Below are 21,750 nucleotides of genomic sequence, written 5' to 3'. Positions count from 1 at the left end.
CACAGGCAGGCAGACAGAGACAGGCAACGCACGCACAGGCAGGCAGACAGAGACAGGCAACACACGCGCACAGGCAGGCAGACAGAGACAGGCAACACACGCGCACAGGCAGGCAGACAGAGACGGCAACACACCGCGCACAGGCAGGCAGACAGAGACAGGCAACGCACGCACAGGCAGGCAGACAGACAGGCAACGCACGCACAGGCAGGCAGACAGAGACAGGCAACGCACGCGCACAGGCAGGCAGACAGAGACAGGCAACGCACGCGCACAGGCAGGCAGACAGAGACAGGCAACGCACGCACAGGCAGGCAGACAGAGACAGGCAACGCACGCACAGGCAGGCAGACAGAGACAGGCAACGCACGCACAGGCAGGCAGGCAGAGACAGGCAACGCACGCACAGGCAGGCAGACAGAGACAGGCAACGCACGCACAGGCGGGCAGACAGAGACAGGCAACGCACGCACAGGCAGACAAAACCAATTAGTCCAAAATCGGACAGGCCACACTTTCTGGGGCATTTCCGACGTAGGAGAGACAGGCTGTCCTGACCAAAAGACGGCAAAGAAACAAAAGGGGGCAAAACAGTCAGGGTCGGGACACAGTTTATATATTCTGGCAACACTGAGTTTTGCTGCCTTTGTCCACAGGAGGTACAGAGATAGCCACCACATCCCTGCTGGGTCCCATGTCGTGATCGTGGGGGTCCGCGGAGATCTGGCGCTGAGACACAATCCAATCCGGTAGATTTCTGGGGGAGAGAGAGACGGGGCGAGAGTTTGACCGATTAAAACCAAAAGCTGGAGCCCAGACACAAAACCTACCCACCCACCGCAGTAACACAGAGCGAGCCACTGCACAGCGAGGCAGGATCTCCTAGTGCTAGCATTCAGAAGTGGGTTCGATTCCTCCCTCCCCCACTCCGGGTGCCAGGACCAAGGGAGGGTGGGGCGGGGGGGGGGGGGCGAACGTTCCAGAGCGGGCAATAAATCTCCAGAGAAATTTCGGGGATTCTCGTCTCACCTCGGCAAGGTCGGGAACTTGGGGGGGGGGGTGGGGGGTGGGGGGGGGGTGGAGGAAACCCAAAATAAAAACACGGAATCCGGAGATCGGGAATGTTCGGAGGCACAGCGGGGTCAGCGTTGCTCTCTCACGGCACCAGGGACCCGGGTTCGATTCCCAGCTTGGGTCACTGTCTGTGCAGACTCCGCACATTCTCCCCGTGTCTGCGTGGGTTTCCTCCCAGGTACTCTGGTTCCTCCCACAGTCTGAAAGACTGTGTAGGTTAGGGTGGATTGGCCGTGCTAAATTGTCCCTTAGTGTCCAAAGATGTGTAGGTTAGGGTGGATTGGCCATGCTAAATTGTCCCTTAGTGTCCAAAGATGTGTAGGTTAGGGTGGATTGGCCGTGCTAAATTGTCCCTTAGTGTCCAAAGATGTGTAGGTTAGGGTGGATTGGCCGTGCTAAATTGTCCCTTAGTGTCCAAAGATGTGTAGGTTAGGGTGGATTGGCCGTGCTAAATTGTCCCTTAGTGTCCAAAGATGTGTAGGTTAGGGTGGATTGTCCGTGCTAAATTGTCCCTTAGTGTCCAAAGATGTGTAGGTTAGGGTGGATTGGCCGTGCTAAATTGTCACTTAGAACATAGAACAGTACAGACCCTTGGTCCCTCAATGTTGTGCCGAGCTATGTCCAATCCCAAGATCAGTCCTATCCCACTCCCTATCATTCTGGTGTGCTCCATATCCAATAACCGCTTGAAAAGTTCCTCGAGTGTCCGACTCCACTATCACAGCAGGCAGTCTATTCCACACCCCAACCACTCTCTGAGTGAAGAATCTACCTCGGACATCCCTCCGATATCTCCCACCATCAACCTTATAGTTATGCCCCCTAGTAACGGCTACACCCACCCGAGGAAATAGTCTCTGCACGTCCACTCTATCAATCCCTCTCATCATCTTATAAACCTCTATTAAGTCGCGTCTCATCCTCCTCTGCTCTAAAGAGAAAAGCCCCAGCTCCCTCAACCTTTCCTCCTAAGACCTACCCTCCAAACCAGGCAGCATCCTGGTAAATCTCCTCTGCACTCTCTCCAATGCTTCCACATCCTTCTATAGTGAGGTGACCAGGACTGCACACAGTATTCCAAATGTGGATCCCCCTCCGAGCCCCTCACCATCCCAACTTGGAAATATGTCGGCCGTTCCTTCACTGTCCCTGGGGTCAAAATCCTGGATCTCCCTCCCTAACAGCGCTGTGGGTGTACCTACCCCACACACACACGGGGACTGACTGATGTCCAATAACAATCCGGAACTCCCTCCCTAACAGCGCTGTGGGTGTACCTACCCCACACACACACAGGGACTGACTGATGTCCAATAACAATCCCGGAACTCCCTCCCTAACAGCACTGTGGGTGTACCTACCCCACACACTGACTGATGTCCAATAACAATCCCGGAACTCCTTCCCTAACAGCGCTGTGGGTGTACCTACCCCACACACTGACTGATGTCCAATAACAATCCCGGAACTCCCTCCCTAACAGCGCTGTGGGTGTACCTACCCCACACACACGGAGATGGCAGAGGGTTCAAGATGGCAGCTCACCCCCCCCCCCCCCAACCTTTAGAAGGGCACAATTTCCTGTGGGGGAGGCCTCGGGCAGGCCTGTGGGTGGGGTTAGGCCTCAAAAGGCTCATGCGTGGAAGTAGGCCTCAGGCCTCTACCACAACTCCCTTCCAACATGGCCGCCTCGCCCATCCCGACTCCCACATCCTCCGATAATCTATCCCTGTTTTTTAGGGAAGGAATTCTGCTGTCCTTACCCTAGTCTGGCCTACATGTGACTCCAGACCCGTCCCCCACACACACGGGGGCTGACTGATGTCCAATAACAATCCTGGAACTCCCTCCCTAACAGCATTGTGGGTGTACCTACCCCACACACCTGACTGATGTCCAATAACAATCCTCGAACTCCCTCCCTAACAGCACTGTGGGTGTACCTACCCCACACACACAAGGATGGCAGGGGGTTCAAGATGGCAGCTCACCCCCCCCCCTCCTCCACCCCCCAAACCTTTAGAAGGGGGACGATTGAGGGACAGAGAAGTGTCCTTAGCCAAAAGGAACAACTAGCCCTGATGGGATCCCAACTCCAAAAAAGTAACCACCGGACCGACCTGGTGTGGACACTAAGCATTCACACTTGCCTATGACCCCACCCTTCTCAGGATGGGGATTAACAGGAGGCAGAAGGAGGCCATTCTGCCCATTACTCTGACGAGCTCTGGTGTTACCCAGTAGCGCACGCCAGGGCCCCCAGTGCCTCTGGGGTGGACAACACTCTGGAAGGGCAAAGAGTTGGCCACCCCTTTGGCCCACACGATGCACGTCTACCCACCCAGGCGACCGCACGCAGAGTGCGCCCCCCCTCCTTACCTGCAAGGACAGTATGGAACGCAACCTCTACATTGGTGGAGTCCAGTGCCGAGGTCTCGATGAAGGAGACGTCGTTCTTTTCTAGAGAGAGATCAGAATCCATCTGCATTAGGCCCCAATTTATCCCCCAATAGCAGCCCCTCCCTCCCTCCTCCACCCCCCACCAACCTTTCCAAGGATCCCGCACCTCGTGCTCTCCACTTTGCTTCACATTCCCACAGGAGCAAAACATCACAGCCCCCACCAAGCACAGAAGGGGGGGGGGGGTCCACCCAGGAAACTCCCTCCAGGATTTCCCCATGTTTCGTCACAACTCGAACCCCTGGAATGCAATGGGAGGCCATTCGAGCACAATCCCACCCAGGACTCCATCCCGCAATGCCACACATTTACCCCAGCTAATCCCCCTGACACTAAGGGGCAATTTAGCATGGCCAATCCACCCTAACCTACACATCTTTGGACACTAAGGGACAATTTAGCACGGCCAATCCACCCTAACCTACACATCTTTGGACACTAAGGGACAATTTAGCACGGCCAATCCACCCTAACCTGCACATCTTTGGACACTAAGGGGCAATTTAGCACGGCCAATCCACCTAACCTACAACATCTTTGGACACTAAGGGATAATTTAGCACGGCCAATCCACCCTAACCAACACATCTTTGGACACTAAGGGACAATTTAGCATGGCCAATCCACCCTAACCTGCACATCTTTGGACACTAAGGGGCAATTTAGCATGGCCAATCCACCCTAACCTACACATCTTTGGACACTAAGGGGCAATTTAACATGGCCAATCCACCCTAACCTACACATCTTTGGACACTAAGGGACAATTTAGCACCGGCCAATCCACCCTAACCTACACGTGTTTTGGACTGTGGGAGGAAACCGGAGCACCCAGAGGAAACCCACGCAGACACGGGGAGAATGTGCAAACTCCACACAGACAGTGACCCCGAGCCGGGAATCGAACCCGGGTGTCGTGAGGGCACAGCCGAGACGTAACTCCGGAGAGCCACAGCAATGTGGGTGACTCTCAACTGCCCTTCCAAGGGGCAACTGGGGATGGGGACGAAATACTGGCCCAGACTGCGACACCCCGTGTCCCAGGAATGGATAATAAAGTATTCTGGGTTAACTTGCCGACCGGTTCTCTCCTGCCAGTGTAACCCGTTGGGGAGGGATTGAAAAATGGGTTTGCTTGTCTTTTCTCCTGGTCAGTGCCCAGGTGAAGGGTTTAGTTGGCACAGCGATCTTCCAAGGTTGGCACTGCCCAGGGTGGAGATCGGTTTGAGTTTCCCGTCCCCAGCAGTCGGGGGGGGGGAGATTGTCTGCTTGAGGGTGGAGCAGGGAGAGGGGTTAGTGAGTTAGCCTCCTTCCTCGTAAACGACGTGGGTGGTTCGCGCTGCTGCCTCACGGCGCCAGGACCCGGGTTCGATTCCCGGCTCGGGTCACTGTGTGGAGTCTGCACATTCTCCCCGTGTCTGCGTGGGTTTCCTCCTACAGTCCAAAGATGTGTAGGTTAGGGTGGATTGGCCGTGCTAAATTGTCCCCTAGTGTCCAAAGATGTGTAGTTAGGGTGGATTGGCCATGCTAAATTGTCCCTTAGTGTCCAAAGATGTGCAGGTTAGGGTGGATTGGCCGTGCTAAATTGTCCCTTAGTGTCCAAAGATGTGCAGGTTAGGATGGATTGGCCGTGCTAAATTGTCCCCTAGTGTCCAAAGATGTGCAGGTTAGGTGGATTGGCCATGCTAAATTGTCCCTTAGTGTCCAAAGATGTGCAGGTTAGGATGGATTGGCCGTGCTAAATTGTCCCCTAGTGTCCAAAGATGTGTAGGTTAGGGTGGATTGGCCGTGCTAAATTGTCCCCTAGTGTCCAAAGATGTGCAGGTTAGGGTGGATTGGCCGTGCTAAATTGTCCCTTAGTGTCCAAAGATGTGCAGGTTAGGATGGATTGGCCGTGCTAAATTGTCCCCTAGTGTCCAAAGATGTGTAGGTTAGGGTGGATTGGCCGTGCTAAATTGTCCCCTAGTGTCCAAAGATGTGTAGGTTAGGGTGGATTGGCCATGCTAAATTGTCCCTTAGTGTCCAAAGATGTGTAGGTTAGGGTGGATTGGCCGTGCTAAATTGTCCCTTAGTGTCCAAAGATGGTAGGTTAGGGTGGATTGGCCATGCTAAATTGCCCCTTAGTGTCCAAAGATGTGCAGGTTAGGGTGGATTGGCCGTGCTAAATTGCCCCTTAGTGTCCAAAGATGTGTAGGTTAGGGTGGATTGGCCGTGCTAAATTGCCCCTTAGTGTCCAAAGATGTGTAGGTTAGGGTGGATTGGCCGTGCTAAATTGCCCTTAGTGTCCAAAGATGTGTAGGTTAGGGTGGATTGGCCGTGCTAAATTGCCCCTTAGTGTCCAAAGATGTGTAGGTTAGGGGTGGATTGGCCGTGCTAAATTGCCCCTTAGTGTCCAAAGATGTGTAGGTTAGGTGGATTGGCCGTGCTAAATTGTCCCTTAGTGTCCAAAGATGTGTAGGTTAGGGTGGATTTGGCCATGCTAAATGCCCCTTAGTGTCCAAAGATGTGTAGGTTAGGGGTGGATTGGCCGTGCTAAATTGCCCCTTAGTGTCCAAAGATGTGTAGGTTAGGGTGGATTGGCCGTGCTAAATTGTCCCTTAGCGTCCAAAGATGTGTAGGTTAGGGTGGATTAATCTCAAACCCCCTGTTAATAAACTCTAACACACTATAAGCCTTCTTCACAGTTTTATCCACTTGAGTGGCAACCTTCAGAGATCTATGGATACGAACCCCCGAGATCTCTCTGCTCCTCCTCAGAACCTGCCCTGTAATCCACGTTCAAGTTCGTCCTACCAAAAAAAAAATGCATCACCTCGCACTTATCAGGGTTAAACTCCGTCTGCCCCTTCTCGGCCCAGCTCTGCATTCTACCAATGTCTCTTTGCAGCCTACGAGAGCACCCCCCACCCCACCTCATCCACTACCCCACCAAACGTGGGTTAAAAGTAAGAGCGAACTGCCCAACAAGTGACCACACCAGCAGCGACGAGCGGCTTGTCCGGGCCTGTCGAGAAAGGAAGGCAGTTGCATCAGGAGACAGTAGGCCCGAGGCTTTTTGCCAACTGGGTATGTCAGGAATGTGTCAAAACTTTGCCGCAAATGTAGCCAAGAGGCAACAACAACAACAAAAGAGAGACACACAAGAGGCCACCCCATTCCCCTCACACCCTCCAGGATCACTTCAAGGTCAATTAAATACTTCCCCGCCCAACCCAACCCAACCCAACTGGATGAGGTCACCCTCCCCCCAACACCGACACAGGGCCGCGCCCAGGGAGGGGCACTCAAGACTGTAGAAGCTACAATTCTAGCAGGGGGGGGGGGGCGGCCACTCGGCCCATCGAGCTTGCACCGACCGCAATCCCACCGAGGCCCCGTCCCCATCCGTTTACCCTCGCTATAGTGACAGGGGCAAATTTAGCATGGCCAATTCTACCCTCCCCTTCAACCTGGGGCGCCCACACTCACCCACCCCCCCCTCCTCCTCAACCTGGGGCGCCCACACTCACCCACCCCCCCCCCCACCCCTACAACCTGGGGCGCCCACACTCCCTCCCCCTCCCCCCACTACAGCCTGGGGCGCCCACACACACCCTCCCCCCGCCCCCTCAATCTGGGGCGCCCACACACACCCTCCCCCCCGCCCCCTCAATCTGGGGCGTCCACACTCACCCTCCCCCCCTACCCCTACAACCTGGGGCGCCCACACTCACCCTCCCCCCCCCTCCTCCTCAACCTGGGGCGCCCACACTCACCCTCCCCCCCTACAACCTGGGGCACCCACACTCACCCTCCCCCCCTACAACCTGGGGCACCCACACTCACCCTCCCCCCCTACAACCTGGGGCACCCACACACTCCTCCCCCTCCTCAACCTGGGGCGCCCACACTCACTCACCCTCCCCCCCACCTCCTCCTCAATCTGGGTGTCCACACTCACCCTCCCTCCCTACCCCTACAACCTGGGGCGCCACACTCCCTCCCCCTCCCCCCTCAATCTGGGGCGCCCACACACACCCTCCCTCCCCTCCTCCTCAACCTGGGGTGTCCACACTCACCCTCCCCCTCAACCTGGGCGCCCACACTCACCCTCCTCCCCTCCTCCTCAATCTGGGTCGTCCACACTCACCCTCCCCCCCCCTACCCCTACAACCTGGGGCGCCCACACTCACCCTCCCTCCCCTACCCCTACAACCTGGGGCGCCCACACTCACCCTCCCTCCCTCCTCCTCAATCTGGGGTGTCCACACTCACCCTCCCCCTCAACCTGGGCGCCCACACTCCCTCCCTCCCCCCTCAATCTGGGTCATCCACACTCACCTCCCCCCCCTACCCTACAACCTGGGGCGCCCACACTCACCCTCCCTCCCCTCCTCCTCAATCTGGGGCGCCCACACTCACCCTCCCTCCTCCTCAACCTGAGGTGCCCACACACCTCCTCCCCTCCAACCTGAGGTGCCCACACACTCCTCCACCTCCTCAACCTGGGGCGCCCACTCAACTCCCACCCCCCCTCAACCCCCACTCCCTCCCCTCCCCTCCATCTTGGGTACCCACTCCCACTCAACCTGGGGCATCCACTCCCCCACTCCCCCCCCCCCTCCCCCAATCAATCTTGGGCGCTCACTTGCCCCAACCACCTTGACATTTAACCCATGAACCCCGGCCCCCCAAACCTCGACCCCCCCCCCCCCACCCCCCCTCCCAAACCCTACCTGAGAATGTCTTGGCCTCCTCGGTAGGGACGGCCCGTAGGTGCCTCAGGTCACTCTTGTTCCCCACAAGCATGATGACGATATTGGCGTCGGCGTGGTCTCGCAACTCCTTCAGCCACCGTTCCACGTTCTCGTAGGTCAAGTGTTTGGCAATATCGTAAACCAACAGCGCCCCGACTGCCCCCCGATAGTACCTGCGGTGGACGGGGCGAGGGGAGGGAGGGAGGGAGGGAGGGAGGGAGGCAAGAGCGAGAGTCAACGCGAGGCCAAGCAGAGGCCTAGTTCATCAACACCACCCAAAAGTCCACACGGGCTCCCTCGGAACGTCCCGTCCAGCCGTCTGGAGGGGCCAAATGGCCTCCTCCTTTTGGAGGACCCTCCCCTTCCTGGGGCGAAGGGATTCGAGGGATAGGAGGGGAGGAGAAATGGCGATATCGAGTTGGGTGTCCAACCGTGACAAATGGCCTTCTCATGCTCCGAGTTTCTAAGAGATTCTCTCTTCTCCCCTATTCCCCCTCTCCCTACCCCACGCCCCCGCCCCCCAGCTTTTTCCTCTCTCCATGCCCCATCCCGAACCCTCCCCTTAACGACGCATAGAATCTACAAGACCCTTCGGCCCAAATTTGCTCGCGTTGACCAGAAGGAAAAAGATCCATCTAAGCGAACCCCAATTGGCTCTGAACCCAATCCCCTCTGTCCAAATGCCTCAACGTCCCTCCCTCGAGCATTCCCTTCCGGCAGCTCACTCCACACACGTCCCTCCCACTTCCTCCCTCCCATTTGGTCTCCCCTAAACGCCCCCCTCCCCATCTCTCTCCTATCCCCCCACCATACACACACACTCCCCCCCTTCCCCCCCCTCGCTCTCCCTCCCCCCGTACACACTGTCTCTTTCGCCCTCCCTCTCCCCCTTAACCCTCCTCCATGTGCTCTATCCCCCCCCTCTTATCCCCTCCCCTATCCTCCCACTCTCTCTTCCCTCCTCCCTTTATCCCCCACCCCCTCCCCACTCTCTCTTCTCCCACTCTCTCTCCCCCCCCCCACACTCTCTTCTCCCACTCTCTCCCCCCCCCCCCCACTGCTCTCTCCCCCCCCCCCCCCACTGCTCTCTCTCCCCCCCCCCCCCCACTGCTCTCTTCCCCCCCCCCCCCACTACTCTCTTCCCCCCCCCCCCCCACTACTCTCTTCCCCCCCCCCCCCCCTACTCTCTCCCCCCCCCCCACTACTCTCTCTCCCCCCCCCCCCACTACTCTCTCCCCCCCCCACTACTCTCTCCCCCCCCCCCACTACTCTCTCTCCCCCCCCCACTACTCTCTCCCCCCCCCCCCACTACTCTCTCTCCCCCCCCCCCCACTACTCTCTCCCCCCCCCCCCACTACTCTCTCCCCCCCCCCCACTACTCTCTCCCCCCCCCCCACTACTTCTCTCCCCCCCCCCCACTACTCTCTCCCCCCCCCCCACACTACTCTCTCCCCCCCCCCACACTACTCTCTCCCCCCCCCACACTACTCTCTCCCCCCCCCACACTACTCTCTCCCCCCCCCCCACACTACTCTCTCTCCCCCCCCCCACACTACTCTCTCTCCCCCCCCCCCACACTACTCTCTCTCCCCCCCCCCCCCACACTACTCTCTCCCCCCCCCCCCCACACTACTCTCTCCCCCCCCCCCACACTACTCTCTCCCCCCCCCCCCACACTACTCTCTCCCCCCCCCCCACACTACTCTCTCCCCCCCCCCCCAAACTCTCTCCCCCCCCCCCCCCAACTCTCTCCCCCTTTCTCCCTATTCACCACCACCCCCCCCGCTTTCTCTCCCCCCTCCCCCTCTCTTCTATCCCCCACTTTCTCACTCCCCTGCGCCCCCCCCATTCCCCCACTTTGTCTCTCTCCCCTCCCCTTACCCCCACCCTCTCTCTGTGTCCGTAGGCTGCCTGGGGGGGTGGGGTGGGGGGTGGGAAGGAGAATGTACTTTACAAATCAGTCGTGAGCCTATCTGTTGAGACTGAAGGTTCCCAGGAGGTTCATCTAGCTATGGTGTACACAGTCAAATATTTACCCGGTGTCCTTGGAGAGGGACAGAACTCTTTCCGCACCCCCCCCAAAACTCTCAGAGCCGGCCCTCTGCACCCAGTCATCGTCTCCCACCCTCCGCCCGCTCCCCACCCCCCCCAGGGGAGGGGACTAGAATCTCTCCAACCCTCCCTCCAGCCCACTCCTCACCAAGACCCTAGCATCCAAAACCACCCCCCCCAATCCCCAATATCGCCCCTTCAGAAGGGCAAAGGAGGGGAGGGGGGTGAGCTGCCATCTCAAACCCCTGTCTGTGGGGTAGGTACACCCACAGTGCTGTTAGGGAGGGAGTTCCGGGATTGTTATTGGACTTCAGTCAGTCCCTGTGTGTATGGGGTAGGTACACCCACAGTGCTGTTAGGGAGGGAGTTCCGGGATTGTTATTGGACTTCAGTCAGTCCCTGTGTGTGGGGTAGGTACACCCTCAGTGCTGTTAGGGAGGGAGTTCCGGGATTGTTATTGGACATCAGTCAGTGTGTGGGGTAGGTACACCCACAGTGCTGTTAGGGAGGGAGTTCCGGGATTGTTATTGGACATCAGTCAGTCCCTGTGTGTGTGGGTAGGTACACCCACAGTGCTGTTAGGGAGGGAGTTCCAGGATTGTTATTGGACATCAGTCAGTCCCCGTGTGTGGGGACGGGTCTGGAGTCACATGTAGGCCAGACCGGGGTCAGGACGGGCAGATTTCCTTCCCTAAAGGACCCTAAAAAACAGGGATAGATTATCGGAGGATGTGGAGTCGGGATGGGAGAGGCGGCCATGTTGGACGGGAGTTGTGGCAGAGGCCTCCTGAGGCCTCCTTCCGCGCACGAGGCCTCCTGAGGCCTCCTTCCGCGCACGAGGCCTCCTGAGGCCTCCTTCCGCGCACGAGGCCTCCTGAGGCCTCCTTCCGCGCACGAGGCCTCCTGAGGCCTCCTTCCGCGCACGAGGCCTCCTGAGGCCTCCTTCCGCGCACGAGGCCTCCTGAGGCCTAACCCCACCCACAGGGCCTGCGCGAGGCCTCACCCCACCCTGCACTCACGCTGAGGTGATGGCTCGGTAGCGCTCCTGTCCCGCCGTGTCCCAGATCTGGGCCTTCACCGTCTTGTTGTCCACCCGGACGCTGCGGGTGGCGAACTCCACTCCAATCGTACTCTTACTCTCCAGGTTAAACTCATTGCGCGTAAAGCGAGAGAGGAGGTTACTCTTCCCCACTCCGGAGTCACCAATCAGAACAACTGAGGGAGAGGGAGAGAGTGTGTGGGGAGGAGGGAGAGGGAGGGAGAGAAAAAACACAAATGTCAACAAAATGGCCAAGGTTGGCAGAGATGCATTCTGGGAGACTCCCCCCACCCCCCACACTCCAGGAGCTCACACTCACTCCTCTGGGTCGGGTCAGGGGTCCAATCCCCCCCCAACCCAACACCCCCAAGCCCCACAACCCAGGCCGACATTCCCAGGGTCACTCACGGGAAGGGACATCTCTTCCACCTTGCACCCCCAACCCCCAAAACGCTACCGCCAAGATAGGCCGGGGGTGTGGGGGGAGGTGGGGGGGGGGGGGGGGAAGTCTCCCTGGTGTCCCATTTAAACCCCATCCCCCCACCCCAACCAACACCACCGAAAATCGCAATCTGAATCATCCAGGCTGTGTGGGATCGCACTGTGCGCACAGATTCGTTGCCATGTCCCCCCCCCCCTTCCCCCTCCGCAGGGACCGTACCTCCCCTAGGCTGGCAAAGCATCATGGGAGCTCCCCAGGGTGTGAAGGTCGCTATAGAAATGCAACTCTCTCTCTCTCTGGGTGGGGGAGAATTTTGACGGGAATTTTGTTGGGATCTGGAGGCCCCTGGAAGCAACTCTCAGGAAAAAAAAATAGGGGAATTATTGGATAGATCTTTCTGAAGGGCCAGCACAGGGCTAGATGGGCCAAATCGCCTCGCGCGTTTCTAAGCCGTTACTTCTCGGGACTGGGGAGAGAGGGTTGGATACGTCAAGGTGCTGACCCTCGAGTGAGGGAGTCACCAAGTTACTCCACCCCCCTCAAAAACATCTCTGGTTAACCCTCAACTAGGCCTCTCCTCGCACCGGCCCAGAGGGCCAACTCCAGCCTACTGGGCAAAGACTAGGCCCCAAGCCTGAGCGAGAGAGCTGCTAGGCCCAGATGGCCAACTCTAGCCTGACTGTAGCTCCTTATTCCTAGGAGTAGGCCCCAGGCCTGAGCAGGGTGGGGGGTGGTGTGCATAGATGATAGGCCCAGAGGGCCAACTCTAGCTCCCACAGGCTCCAGGAACAAGTCGCTGGGCCCAGAGAGCCAACTCCAGCCTAACTCGAGCTCCCAGATGCTCCGTGTTCCTATTGGGCAAGGACTAGGCCCCAGGCCTGAGGTGGAAGAGGGAGCTAGGCCCAGATGGCTAAATCTAGCCTAACTTTAGCTCCTAGATGCTCCAACTGGGCAAGGACTAGGCCCCAGGCACGGGCAAGAGGGCATCCGGGGCCTAATTGTCAGGCTGACGGAGAAGCCTGCCCTTGGATAAGGAAGGTTGAAGAAAAAAAATCAGCCGCAATAAGTCACACGTTTAGACAAGAGACAACAGCAGAGCCTTCACTTCACGCCCCGTACGTCAACCTCCAGATCCCAGTTGACTAACTCGGAGTTCAGCGGGGTTTAGCTCACATATCATCTCGGGGAGAGGCTAGAACTTTCACACAAGGCCTCAGAACAACCCCCAACGGGCAACCCCTTGACGCTAAACATCAACAGGCCAACCAGCCTCCCCACCCCGGCCTACATCTCCACGGGACAGAGAAGGCCGCGTTGAATCTCCCTCGCACCTCAGAACCTTCCCTACCCAATCACGCGCTCCCCTATTTAATCCCCGCCAAAGTGTGGTCCCCAATGTAGAAAAGTGTGGCCGACTGGTGCACAGCAAGATCCACAGTATTGACATTCGAGGCCTCCATGAGGGCGCAAAGCTCCCACCCTCCCAGCGCGATCGGCCTAGGATTCTGAGGGGAGGCTTAGACCAGCTACCTTCAGACCCAGAGGGCTTCACCCACTCGAGTGGGGGGGGGAGAACGTGGGATGTGGGGTACGTGACCCAGATTCTGAATAAAACAACAACTTGCCTTGTTATTAAGGAGGCTGGAGGGGTTACAGAGATAGGGAGGGGGTGTAGGGGGCTGGAGGGGGTTACAGAGATAGGGAGGGGGTGTAGGGGGCTGAGGGGGGTTACAGAGATAGGGAGGGGGTGTAGGGGGCTGGAGGGGGTTACAGAGATAGGGAGGGGAGTGTAGGGGGCTGGAGGGGGTTACAGAGATAGGGAGGGGGTGTAGGGGGCTGGAGGGGGTTACAGAGATAGGAAGGGGTGTAGGGGGCTACAGAGATAGGGGGGGTGTGTAGGAGGTTACAGAGATAGGGAGGGGGGTGTAGGGGGCTGGAGGAGGTTACAGAGATAGGGAGGGGGTGTAGGGGGCTGGAGGAGGTTACAGAGATAGGGAGGGGGTGTAGGGGGCTGGAGGAGGTTACAGAGATAGGGAGGGGGTGTAGGGGGCTGGAGGGGTTACAGAGATCGGGAGGGGGGTGTAGGGGGCTGGAGGGGGTTACAGAGATCGGGAGGGGGGTGTAGGGGGCTGGAGGAGGTTACAGAGATAGGGAGGGGGCTGGAGGAGGTTACAGAGATAGGGAGGGGGGTGTAGGGGGCTGGAGGAGGTTACAGAGATAGGGAGGGGGTGTAGGGGGCTGGAGGGGGTTACAGAGATAGGGAGGGGTGTAGGGGCTGGAGGAGGTACAGAGATAGGGAGGGGGTGTAGGGCTGGAGGAGGTTACAGAGATAGGGAGGGGGTGTAGGGCTGGAGAGGGTTACAGAGATAGGGAGGGGGTGTAGGGGGCTGGAGGGGGGTTACAGAGATAGGGAGGGGGTGTGTAGGGGCTGGAGGGGGTTACAGAGATAGGGAGGGGGTTGTAGGGGGCTGGAGGGGGTTACAGAGATAGGGAGGGGTGTAGGGGGTTACAGAGATAGGGAGGGGTGTGTAGGGGGCTGGAGGAGGTTACAGAGATAGGGAGGGGGTGTAGGTGGGTGGAGGAGGTTACAGAGATAGGGAGGGGGTGTAGGGGGCTGGAGGAGGTACAGAGATAGGGAGTGGGGTAGGGGGCTGGAGGGGTTACAGAGATAGGGAGGGGGGTGTAGGGGGCTGGAGGGGGTTACAGAGATCGGGAGGGGGGTGTAGGGGGCTGGAGGAGGTTACAGAGATAGGGAGGGGGTGTAGGGGGCTGGAGGAGGTTACAGAGATAGGGAGGGGGTGTAGGGGCTGGAGGAGGTTACAGAGATAGGGAGGGGGTGTAGGGGCTGGAGGGGTTACAGAGATAGGGAGGGGGGTGTAGGGGGCTGAGGAGGTTACAGAGATAGGGAGGGGGTGTAGGGGGCTGGAGGGGGTTACAGAGATAGGGAGGGGGTGTAGGGGGTTACAGAGATAGGGAGGGGGTGTAGGGGCTGGAGGGGGTTACAGAGATAGGGAGGGGTGTAGGGGGCTGGAGGGGTTACAGAGATAGGGAGGGGGGTGTAGGGGGCTGGAGGGGGTGACAGAGATAGGGAGGGGTGTAGGGGGTTACAGAGATAGGGAGGGGGGTGTAGGGGGTTACAGAGATAGGGAGGGGGTGTAGGGGGCTGGAGGGGGTGACAGATAGGGAGGGGTGTAGGGGGTTACAGAGATAGGGAGGGGGGTGTAGGGGAGCTGGAGGAGGTTACAGAGATAGGGAGGGGGTGTAGGGGGCTGGAGGGGTTACAGAGATAGGGAGGGGGTGGGAGGGGGCTGGAGGGGGTTACAGAGATAGGGAGGGGGTGTAGGGGGCTGGAGGAGGTTACAGAGATAGGGAGGGGGTGTAGGGGGCTGGAGGGGTTACAGAGATAGGGAGGGGGTGTAGGGGGCTGGAGGGGGTTACAGAGATAGGGAGGGGGTGTAGGGGGCTGGAGGGGGGTTACAGAGATAGGGAGGGGGTGTAGGGGGCTGGAGGGGGTTACAGAGATAGGGAGGGGGGTGTAGGGGCTGGAGGGGGTTACAGAGATAGGGAGGGGGTGTAGGGGGCTGGAGGGGGTTACAGAGATAGGGGTTGGCTAACAGGGTGAGGGGAACGGCCTTGCCTGAACCCAGGGCCTAGCTCGGAGTGCCAGCCTCACTCTCATCACTTCTAAAGTGAGGGAGAGTAATCCAGGCCAGTGGAGCCTGAGTGAGGGCCGCAGTCCCCCCACTCCCTCGAGGCAGGGTGTGTGGGACGGAGAAATTCTTCAAGATAACATTACAACATCAACATCTGTGGCATTTCATGAAACCACCCTCGGTTTCGTAACCGAGGCCAGTCTCTCCAAACCGGGGAGGAAACAGCACCAAGAGGCGTTACCACCTCAGGAACAGGCCCTCCGGCCCCTCCCAAGGCTGGGCCTATCCACGATGGCCCTAACTCTGTCCCCCCCTCGCTCCGTATCCCTCTATTCCCTCCCTATTCACGTACCCCCTCCCCCAGATATCCTCCACCACCTCTGGCAGTGCGTTCCAGGCACCCTCCGCTCTCTCTGTGTGATAAACCTCCCTTATACCTGACCCCCCTCACCCTGAACCTGTCCCTCGTCACTGACACTTCCACCCTGGGGTGGGGAGAAATCGTCTGACTACCCACCCCCTGCCCCTCACCATCTTGTACACCAGCTCTCTCCCCCTCCGTCTTTCCAGCAATCCCAGTTTTTCCAACAAGCCAGGCTAAATTGCCCCTTAGTGTCCCAAAGATGTGTAGGTTAGGGTGGATTGGCCGTGCTAAATTGCCCCTTAGTGTCCAAAGATGTGTAGGTTAGGGTGGATTGGCCGTGCTAAATTGTCCCTTAGTGTCCAAAGATGTGTAGGTTAGGGTGGATTGGCCATGCTAAATTGTCCCTTAGTGTCCAAAGATGTGTAGGTTAGGGTGGATTGGCCGTGCTAAATTGTCCCTTAGTGTCCAAAGATGTGTAGGTTAGGGTGGATTGGCCGTGCTAAATTGTCCCTTAGTGTCCAAAGATGTGTAGGTTAGGGTGGATTGGCCATGCTAAATTGTCCCTTAGTGTCCAAAGATGTGTAGGTTAGGGTGGATTGGCCGTGCTAAATTGCCCCTTAGTGTCCAAAGATGTGTAGGTTAGGGTGGATTGGCCATGCTAAATTGTCCCTTAGTGTCCAAAGATGTGTAGGTTAGGGTGGATTGGCCATGCTAAATTGTCCCTCAGTGTCCAAAGATGTGTAGGTTAGGGTGGATTGGCCGTGCTAAATTATCCCTTAGTGTCCAAAGATGTGTAGGTTAGGGTGGATTGGCCGTGCTAAATTGTCCCTTAGTATCCCAAAGATGTGTAGGTTAGGGTGGATTGGCCGTGCTAAATTGTCCCTTAGTGTCCAAAGATGTGTAGGTTAGGGTGGATTGGCCATGCTAAATTGTCCCTTAGTATCCCAAAGATGTGTAGGTTAGGGTGGATTGGCCGTGCTAAATTGTCCCTTAGTGTCCAAAGATGTGTAGGTTAGGGTGGATTGGCCGTGCTAAATTGTCCCTTAGTGTCCAAAGATGTGTAGGTTAGGGTGGATTGGCCATGCTAAATTGTCCCTTAGTGTCCAAAGATGTGTAGGTTAGGGTGGATTGGCCGTGCTAAATTGTCCCTTAGTGTCCAAAGATGTGTAGGTTAGGGTGGATTGGCCATGCTAAATTGTCCCTTAGTGTCCAAAGATGTGCAGGTTAGGGTGGATTGGCCATGCTAAATTGTCCCTTAGTGTCCAAAGATGTGTAGGTTAGGGTGGATTGGCCGTGCTAAATTGTCCCTTAGTGTCCAAAGATGTGTAGGTTAGGGTGGATTGGCCATGCTAAATTGTCCCTTAGTGTCCAAAGATGTGTAGGTTAGGGTGGATTGGCCATGCTAAATTGTCCCTTAGTGTCCAAAGGTGTGTAGGTTAGGGTGGATTGACCCGCAGTGAACAGCACCGGAATTTGGAGACTGGGGGGGATTTTCACAGTAACTTCATTGCAGTGTTCACGTAAGCCTACTTCAGATACTGAAATCAATAAATTTGAAACTCTATGAGTGGTATGCTTTGTTTGTAGAGCACAGAAGAAACAATACTTTTCACTGCGTCCCAGTGACAACAATAAATCAAATCTACGTACTCTATGAATGGTATGCTTTGTCTGTATAGCGCGCGAGAAACAATACTTTTCACTGTATCCCGATACACGTGACGATAATAAATCTAACGCACGCTAGCTTTTAATCGTCCTAAGAACCTAAGTCCGGGAAACAGACAACCCCCCCCGCCACCCGATATTACTCAAAACACCCCCCTGGGATCTTGCTGTGCACACTTGGGTCCCGGATTTGCCCCTCCAGTTAACCACACTTTTAACAAACGCACCCCGTCACAGGGATTTTCCGGGCAAGGCGCTACGCAAATGCAAAATCTGACTTCCCCCGAAATGTCCCGTCTCTCGCTGATCCGCAACCCACCCCCCCACATCTCCTGGTGCGTCGGGGAGGGGTAGAACCAGCCAGAGGTTATGGCAGCCCCTTTAATACCCCACCGTCCGCCCCCCCCAACTCCCCCGGCACCCGCAGAGACCAGCCTACCATCACCAACAGAGAGAGAGAGAGAGAGAGAGGGAGTGAGACAGGGAAGTGTACAGAGAGAGAGAGAGAGAGAGAGGGAGTGAGACAGGGAAGTGTACAGAGAGAGAGAGAGAGGGAGTGAGACAGGGAAGTGTACAGAGAGAGAGAGAGAGAGAGAGGGAGTGAGACAGGGAAGTGTACAGAGAGAGAGAGAGAGAGAGAGGGAGTGAGACAGGGAAGTGTACAGAGAGAGAGAGAGGGAGTGAGACAGGGAAGTGTACAGAGAGAGAGAGAGAGAGGGAGTGAGACAGGGAAGTGTACAGAGAGAGAGAGAGGGAGTGAGACAGGGAAGTGTACAGAGAGAGAGAGAGAGGGAGTGAGACAGGGAAGTGTACAGAGAGAGAGGGAGAGAGAGGGAGTGAGACAGGGAAGTGTACAGAGAGAGAGAGGGGGAGTGAGACAGGGAAGTGTACAGAGAGAGAGAGAGAGGGAGTGAGACAGGGAAGTGTACAGAGAGAGAGGGAGAGAGAGGGAGTGAGACAGGGAAGTGTACAGAGAGAGAGAGAGAGGGAGTGAGACGTACAGAGAGAGAGAGAGAGAGGGAGTGAGACAGGGAAGTGTACAGAGAGAGAGAGAGAGAGGGAGTGAGACAGGGAAGTGTACAGAGAGAGAGGAGAGAGAGAGGGAGCGAGACAGGGAAGTGTACAGAGAGAGAGAGAGAGGAGAGAGAGAGGAGAGCGAGACAGGGAAGTGTACAGAGAGAGAGAGAGAGAGAGAGGGAGCGAGACAGGGAAGTGTACAGAGAGAGAGAGAGAGAGAGAGAGAGGGAGCGAGACAGGGAAGTGTACAGAGAGAGAGAGAGAGAGAGGGAGCGAGACAGGGAAGTGTACAGAGAGAGAGAGAGAGAGAGGGAGCGAGACAGGGAAGTGTACAGAGAGAGAGAGAGAGAGAGGGAGTGAGACAGGGAAGTGTACAGAGAGAGAGAGAGAGAGGGGGAGTGAGACAGGGAAGTGTACAGAGAGAGAGGGAGAGAGAGGGAGTGAGACAGGGAAGTGTACAGAGAGAGAGAGAGAGAGGGGGAGTGAGACAGGGAAGTGTACAGAGAGAGAGAGAGAGAGGGGGAGTGAGACAGGGAAGTGTACAGAGAGAGAGAGAGAGAGAGGGAGTGAGACAGGGAAGTGTACAGAGAGAGAGAGAGAGAGAGGGAGTGAGACAGGGAAGTGTACAGAGAGAGAGAGAGAGAGAGGGAGTGAGACAGGGAAGTGTACAGAGAGAGAGAGAGAGGGGAGTGAGACAGGGAAGTGTACAGAGAGAGAGAGAGAGAGAGGGAGTGAGACAGGGAAGTGTACAGAGAGAGAGAGAGAGAGGGGGACTGAGACAGGGAAGTGTACAGAGAGAGAGAGAGAGAGAGGGGGACTGAGACAGGGAAGTGTACAGAGAGAGAGAGAGAGAGGGAGTGAGACAGGGAAGTGTACAGAGAGAGAGAGAGAGAGGGAGTGAGACAGGGAAGTGTACAGAGAGAGAGAGAGAGAGGGAGTGAGACAGGGAAGTGTACAGAGAGAGAGAGAGAGAGAGGGAGCGAGACAGGGAAGTGTACAGAGAGAGAGAGAGAGAGGGAGCGAGACAGGGAAGTGTACAGAGAGAGAGAGAGGGAGGGAGCGAGACGGGGAAGTGTACAGAGAGAGAGAGGGAGTGAGACAGGGAAGTATACAGAGAGAGAGAGAGAGGGAGTGAGACAGGGAAGTGTACAGAGAGAGAGAGAGAGGGAGTGAGACAGGGAAGTGTACAGAGAGAGAGAGAGGGAGGGATTGAGTGTGATAGGGAAGTGTACAGAGAGAGGGAAGGCAGGTACAGCTTTTGAACTAGCCCCATATCTGGATCTAAGTTCACTGAGTTACCAAACACTACGTGTGTGTGTGTCCCTCTCTCTCTCTGTCTGTGAGCGTCTGTGTGTGTCCCTCTCACGCTCTCTCCCTCTCTGTACACTGCCCTATTACACTCTCTCACTCTGTACACACTTCCCTGTTACACACACACACTCTCTCTCTCTCTCTCTCTGTGCGAGTCTCATTCCCATTTCCACACTCACCCTGTTTGTCTTCACTTACTTTTAAACAGGTAATCATACTCATCCTCTTTATTCCCCATGTCTGGGTGTCAGTGGCCAGCTCGCACGCTGTTAACTCAGAGTGAGAAAGAAGCAAAACTTTCCCCACAACCTGAAACAACTGGGAGAGAGAGAGAGAGAGAGCACCCAGCCAATGGGAGGGACAGGGCGGGGAACAGAACAAGACAGACCAACCCGGGATAGAGTCCCATTAACCCGGGATAGAGAGTCCCGTTAACCCGGGATAGAGAGTCCCGTTAACCCGGGATAGAGAGTCCCGTTAACCCGGGATAGAGAGTCCCATTAACCCGGGATAGAGTCCCATTAACCCGGGATAGAGAGTCCCGTTAACCCAGGATAGAGTCCCATTAACCCGGGATAGAGAGTCCCATTAACCCGGGATAGAGAGTCCCATTAACCCGGGATAGAGTCCCATTAACCCGGGATAGAGAGTCCCATTAACCCGGGATAGAGTCCCATTAACCCAGGATAGAGAGTCCCATTAACCCGGGATAGAGAGTCCCATTAACCCGGGATAGAGTCCCGTTAACCCGGGATAGAGAGTCCCGTTAACCCGGGATAGAGTCCCATTAACCCGGGATAGAGTCCCGTTAACCTGGGATAGAGGGTCCCGTTAACCCGGGATAGAGAGTCCCGTTAACCCGGGATAGAGAGTCCCGTTAACCCGGGATAGAGAGTCCCGTTAACCCGGGATAGAGAGTCCCGTTAACCCGGGATAGAGTCCCATTAACCCGGGATAGAGTCCCATTAACCCGGGATAGAGAGTCCCATTAACCCGGGATAGAGAGTCCCGTTAACCCGGGATAGAGAGTCCCGTTAACCCGGGATAGAGAGTCCCGTTAACCCGAGATAGAGAGTCCCGTTAACCCGGGATAGAGAGTCCCGTTAACCCGGGATAGAGAGTCCCGTTAACCCGGGATAGAGAGTCCCGTTAACCCGGGATAGAGAGTCCCGTTAACCCGGGATAGAGAGTCCCGTTAACCCGGGATAGAGAGTCCCGTTAACCCGAGATAGAGAGTCCCGTTAACCCGGGATAGAGAGTCCCGTTAACCCGAGACAGAGAGTCCCGTTAACCTGGGACAGAGAGTCCCGTTAACCCGGGATAGAGAGTCCCGTTAACCCGGGGTAGAGAGTCCCGTTAACCCGGGATAGAGTCCCATTAACCCGGGATAGAGTCCCATTAACCCGGGATAGAGAGTCCCGTTAACCCGGGATAGAGAGTCCCATTAACCCGGGATAGAGAGTCCCACTAACCCGGGATAGAGAGTCCCATTAACCCGGGATAGAGTCCCATTAACCTGGGATAGAGAGTCCCATTAACCCGGGAAAGAGTCCCGTTAAACCAGGATAGAGAGTCCCATTAACCCGGGATAGAGAGTCCCGTTAACCCGGGATAGAGAGTCCCGTTAACCCGGGATAGAGTCCCATTAACCCGGGATAGAGAGTCCCATTAACCCGGGATAGAGAGTCCCGTTAACCCGGGATAGAGAGTCCCGTTAACCCGGGATAGAGAGTCCCGTTAACCCGGGATAGAGAGTCCCGTTAACCCGGGATAGAGTCCCATTAACCCGGGATAGAGTCCCATTAACCCGGGATAGAGAGTCCCATTAACCCGGGATAGAGTCCCATTAACCCGGGATAGAGAGTCCCGTTAACCCGGCATAGAGTCCCATTAACCCGGGATAGAGAGTCCCACTAACCCGGGATAGAGAGTCC

General features: G+C 56.7%; 1 pseudogene across 1 annotated transcript; it reads right to left on the bottom strand.

The window, feature by feature from the left end:
* Window positions 1-600: 600 nt before the first annotated feature.
* LOC145340410 (ras-related protein Rab-11A-like) lies at window positions 601-20,112 on the bottom strand (annotated as a pseudogene). The gene is made up of 5 exons (XR_013886247.1): window positions 20,015-20,112; window positions 11,342-11,537; window positions 8,250-8,443; window positions 3,454-3,534; window positions 601-757 (listed from the first exon to the last, which is right to left on the bottom strand). The product of XR_013886247.1 is annotated as a ras-related protein Rab-11A-like (transcript).
* Window positions 20,113-21,750: the final 1,638 nt, after the last annotated feature.

This window comes from Carcharhinus amblyrhynchos, unplaced genomic scaffold (assembly GCF_965287045.1).
Source record: "Carcharhinus amblyrhynchos unplaced genomic scaffold, sCarAmb.v2.hapA scaffold_987, whole genome shotgun sequence".
Taxonomy (NCBI): domain Eukaryota; kingdom Metazoa; phylum Chordata; class Chondrichthyes; order Carcharhiniformes; family Carcharhinidae; genus Carcharhinus; species Carcharhinus amblyrhynchos.
Note: the sequence above shows the minus strand (reverse complement) of the source record. Positions and strands in the feature narration are given on the sequence as shown.